Below are 6,080 nucleotides of genomic sequence, written 5' to 3'. Positions count from 1 at the left end.
GCTAATGTCTCTAATGCTTTGGGAACTCAAGAAACTATTGATAGAAAATTAGAAAGTCGTGTTAATGCATTGGAAGAAGTTGTTCTTATTCTTGGAGACCAATTAGCTGCTTTAAAAACTGCCTGTTCTATGCATTGTCATGCAGAATTTTCTGCAATCTGTATAACCTCTAAGCCATATAACAATTCGCAGTGGCCTTGGCCTCAGATTAAGAATCATTTATTGGGAATTTGGTCTCATTACAATCTATCCCTTGATATTGCTCGCTTACATGGGGATATCACAAATATCCAGCATGCAGCTCCCCTAGATGTAAATCCAGTGGAAATTACTCAAGACATATTTACCCAGATTACACGTACTTTTGCCCCGAGTTCTCTTACTAACCTCCTTTATCCTATAATTGTTATTGGTATTTTAATATTATTGTGTATTTGTTGTTTTCCAGTCCTCCTGCGAACTGGCTTACAAGCAATTGCAGAGTCGAACTCTACCACCTCACATTAAAAAATAAGGAAGGGGGACATGTCGGGAACCAGCTGCAAGCTGACACAGTTCTTGCAGCTTAAAGCATGGCAAAGTCCTGCTTAATCCTTGACAGGACCTGAAAGAGTTATTAGAGAAGATATGAGTCTTGGCCCGTGAGGTTGCTTGTGGTTTTTCTAACTATAGTTTGTCCTTGGCATGCTTTGGTAGTCACAGTCTGTTCTCACGCATGTTTATATCCTGGTTCGCAGAATGTTTTGTACTATAACTTCAACACTAAGGAAATACTGTCTGATGATTCAGTTTGGTGATTTTTAACAAAAACATGTATTGTTTACTGCAATATATAAAAAGAGGTTTGATGAGAAATAAAGTGTGTGTGTTTATACACCACCCTCCTGACCCTGTCTCTTCTTAATCCCCTCACCTGCTCTCAGGACTTGTTCCTCAGTCTTACAGTGACTGACGAAAAAAGAAATGAAGGGAGGGAGGGAGGAAGGAATTTATAAAAGAAAAAAAGAAATGGCCATACTACCCAAAGCAATCTACAGATTTAGTGTGATACCTATCAAAACACCCATGATGTTTTTCACAGAACTATAACAAATAATCCTAAAATTTACATGGAGTCACAAAAGACCCAGAATTGCCAAAGCCATCCTGAGGAAAAAGATCAAAGGTGGTGGCATAACCCGTCCAGACCTCAGACAGAACTACAAAGCTACAGTAATCACAACAGCATGTTATTGACATAAAAACACACATATAGATCAATGTAAAAGAATAGAGAACCCAGAGTAAACCCAGACACCTACAGTCAATGAATCTACAAGGAAGGAGGCAAGAATACACAATGAAAAGACAATCTCTTCAATAAGTGGTGTTGGGATAGTTGGACAGCTACATGCAAATCAATGAAATTAAAACACACCATATACAAAAGTTAACTAAAAATTGTTTAAAGACCTAAATTTAAGACATGACACCATAAAACTCCCAGAAGAGAACACAGCCAAAGAGCATTCTTGGGCATAAATCACAGCAATATTTTCTTACATCAGTTTCCCAAGGCAAAACAAATAAAAGCAAAAATAAACAAATGGGACCTAATCAAACTTTAAAACTCTTGCACAGCAGAGGAAACTATCAACAAAACATAAAGACAACCTACTGAATGGGAGAGAGTATTTGCAAACAATGCAACCAACAAGGGGTTAATATTCAAAATATACAAACAGCTGATACAACTCAATATCAAAAACAACATAATTTAAAAATAAGCAGAAGACCTAAATAGATATTACTCTAAAGAAGACATACAGATGGCCAACAGGCACATGAAAATATGCTTAACATTGCTAATTATTAGAGAAATGCAAATCAAAACCACAATGAGGTATCACCTCACATTATTCAGAATGGCCATCACCAAAACTAAATAATAAATGCCAGAGAGTGTGTGGAGAAAAGGAAACCCTCCTACACTGTTGGTGGGAATGTAAATTGGTGCAGCCACTATGCAAAACAGTATGGAGTTTCCTTAAAAAACAAAAAATAGAGCTACCATGTAATCTGGCAACCCCACTTCTTGGTAAATATTTGGAAAAGATGAAAACTCTAATTCCAAAAGATACATGTACCTCAGTGTTCATGTAGCAGCACTATTTACAATAGCCAAGATAGGGAAACAACCCAAATGCCCGACTGGCTTAAGAAGACATGACGTGTGTGTGTGTGATGGAATATTAGTCATAAAAAAGAATGAAATATTGCCATTTGCAGCAACATGGATGGACCTAAGGAATATTATACTTAGTGAAGCAAGTCAGACAGACAAATATTATATGATATCACTTATATGTGAAATCTAAAAAATAATACAAATGAATATACAAAAGAGAAATGGATTCACAGGCATGGAAAACAAACTTATGGTTACCAAAGGAAAAGGGGAGGGGGGAAGGGATAAATTAGGAGTATGGGAGTAACAAACTACTATACATAAAATAGATAAGCAATAAGGATTTACTGTATAGCACAGGAGATTGTATTCAATATCTTATAATAGCATATAATTGAAAATAAGATGAAAAAATACATATATATGTAACAATCACTTTACACCTGAAATGAACACAATATTGTAAATCAACTATATTTCAATTTTTAAAGGTTTAAAAGTTAGTTGTGGGCCTCCCTGGTGGCGCAGTGGTTAAGAGTCCGCCTGCCGATGCAGGGGATACGGGTTCGTGCCCCGGTCTGGGAGGATCCCATATGCCACGGAGCGGCTGGGCCCATGAGCCATGGCCGCTGGGCCTGCGCATCCGGAGCCTGTGCTCCGCAACGGGAGAGGCCACAACAGTGAGAGGCCCGCATACCGCAAAAAGAAAAAAAAAAAAAAAAAGTTAGTTGTAATCTTTAAAGATATAAAAGTATCCACTAGAGGAACTAAAAAAGTGACCTTGTGTAGATAGATTAAAACACAAAATGGGTTTTAGGTCTAAATTGTTACAAGGCAAAGAGGAAATTATCTATTGATAAAGGTGTCAATGCATTTAGAAGATAAACATACTTGCACTCAACAGCAGAGCTTCAAAATATATGTAGTAAACATGGACAGAATTGTTGGGAGAAATAGTTATACAATAGTTGGGGCTTAAGTACCTTATTTTCAATAATGAAAAGTATATCTAGATAGAAGATCAATAAGTAAGTGGACTTGGACAACACAAAAACCAACTAGCCCTAACAGACATATTTGGAACATTCCACCCAACAACAGCAGATACACATTTTTTCTGAAGTGCATATGGAACATTCTCCAGGATCATAAAGTAATTCTCATTTTAAACAACTGCAAGCATACCAAGTATCTAACAAATATGAAACAAGGTTAGAAGTCAATATGAGAAGGAAAATTGAAAATTTTGCAAATATGTGGGAATTAAACAACATACTCTTTAAATGACCAATTGGTCAAAGAAGAAATCACTGGTGAAATTAGCAAATACTTTGAGCTGAAGGAAAATAAAAACACAACATACCAAAGCTTATGAGATTCAATGAAAGCAGTTCCCAGAGGGAAATGTACAGCTATAAATACCTTATTAAAAAGGAAGAAAATCTTAACCTAACTTTACATCTTAATGAACTAGAAAAGAGAAGCAAACTAAACCCAAAACCAGCAGAAGGAAGAAAATACGGACAAAAGCAGATACAAAGAATAAATGAAATTTAAAAATAAAAACCAGAAGTTGGTTATTTGAAAAGATCAAAATTGACAAACCTTTAGATTTGTCTAAAAGTGGAGACATTACAAACCTTACAGAAATTTAAAGAATTATAAAAGGATACTACAAATAATTGTACACCAACAAATTAAATAATGTAGATTAAATGCAAAATCTCTAGACACAAATTACTGAAAGTGACTCAATAAGAAATTGAGAATTGCAACATACCTGTAACAAGTAAAGAGGTTGAATCAGTAGTTCAAGACCTTCAAGAAAGAAAAGTCCAGGTCCAGGTGGCTTCACCAGTGAATTTAAACTTTTAAAGAAGGATTAACACCAATCCTATTCAAACTCTTCTGAAAAATAGGAGAGAATTATCCCTAACACATTCTATGAAGCCAGCATAATCCTGATATAAAGCCAGATGAAAATACCACTAGAAATGAAAACTACAGATAAATACCTCTCGTGGATATAGGTACAAAAATCTTCAACAAAATATAAGCAAACCAAATCCAACAGTACATTAAAAGGATTGCACAGCTTGAGTAAGTGGGATTTATTCCAGGAATACAAAGGTGCTTCAACATAAGAAAATAAATGAAGTTAATACACTTCATTAATAAAGCAAAGGCGAAAAAAACCCAACATGATCATCTCAATTGATGCAGAAAAGGCACTTGAAAAAATTAAACAACCTTTCAGGTTAAAAATGCTCAGCAAACTAGGAATAGAAGGGAATTTCCTCAACATGATAAAGGGTATTTATGAAAAACCCACAGCTAACATCATCCCTAATGGTGAACATCTGAAATCCTTTTCCTTAACACCAGGAACAAGACAAGAATATCTGATTTCACCATTGGTATTCAACATTGTACTGGAAGTCCTAACCAGAGAAATTAGTCAAGAAAAATAAAAGGTATCCAAATTCTAAAGGAAGAACTAAACTATCTCTATTTGCAGATGACATGATTCTATACATAGAAAAATCCCAAAATGTCCACAGGAAAAAAACTGGAGCTAATAAATTTAGTAAAATTATAAGGTACAGGATCAGCACAAAAAATTGTTTTTCTATACACTAGCAATCAACAATACAAAAAGGAAGTATGAAAATTCTATTTATAATAGCACCAAAAAGAATAAAATATGTGGGAATAAATTTAACCACGGGAGTGAAAGACCTGTACACTGAAAACTACAAAACATTGCTGAACAAAATAAAAGACATTATTAAATGGAAGGACGTTCCATTTTCATCAATTGGAAAATGTAATAGTGTTGTATTACTCTACAAGGTCTGCCTAGTACCACAGACTGGATGGCTTAAACAACAGAAATTTATTTCTCACAGTTCTGGAGGCTGGGTATTCAAGATTAAGCTGTTTGCAGATTTGACGTCTCCTGAGGCCTCTCTCCCTGACCTGCAGATGGCCTTTTCTCTGTACATGCACATTCCTGGTATTTCTTCCTCTTCTTAAAGAACAAAATTCGTATTGGATTAGGGTCCCACTCTTATGGCATCATTTAACCTTAATTGGCTCCTTAAAGGCCCTATCTCCAAATATAGTCCCATTGTGGGTTAGGGCTTCAACATAGGAATTTGGGGACACAATTCAGTCCATAACAACTAGTAAGATGGCAGTAATCCTCGAAGCAACTTACAGATTCAGTGCAATCCCTATCAAACTTCTAATAGTTTTTTTTCAGATCGCAAAAGCTGATCATCCAATTTATATGAAATTTCAAGGGTCCCCAAATAGTCAAAACAACACTGAAAAAGAAAATCGAAATTGGAGACTCACACTTTCCAATTTTGAAAACTACTTCAAAACTAGAGTAATCAAAACAATGTGGTACTTACATAAGGGCAGATATATAGATCAATGGGATAGAGTTGAGTCTAGAAATAAACCCAAATATCCATAGCCGATTGATTTTTGGCAAGGGTGCCAAGAAAATTCAATGGGGGTACAAATAGTTTCTTTAAGAAATCTGCTGGGACTACTGGTTAACTACATGCACAAGAATCAAGGTGAACTCCTGCCTCACTCCATTTACAAAAATTAACTTGAAATTGAACAATGACCTAAATTTAAGAGTTCAATTATCAGATTCTTAGAAGAAACATAGGGGTAGATCTTAATGATCTTGAATTTGACAATTGATTTTTAGATTTGACATAAAAAACACAGGAAGCAAAAGAAAAGATAAATTGAAATTCACAAAAACTGTAAACTTTTTCTACAAAAAGACCTTATCAAGAAAGTGAAAAGACAACATATAGAAGAAAATGTTTGTAAATCATGTACCTGTTGGCCATTTGTATCTTCTCTTGAGGAGACAGAAATCCTAACA

This window comes from Mesoplodon densirostris, chromosome 19 (genome assembly GCF_025265405.1).
Source record: "Mesoplodon densirostris isolate mMesDen1 chromosome 19, mMesDen1 primary haplotype, whole genome shotgun sequence".
NCBI classification, from domain to species: domain Eukaryota; kingdom Metazoa; phylum Chordata; class Mammalia; order Artiodactyla; family Ziphiidae; genus Mesoplodon; species Mesoplodon densirostris.
The sequence above is the reverse complement of the archived record's forward strand: the minus strand, read 5'-3'. Positions refer to the sequence as shown.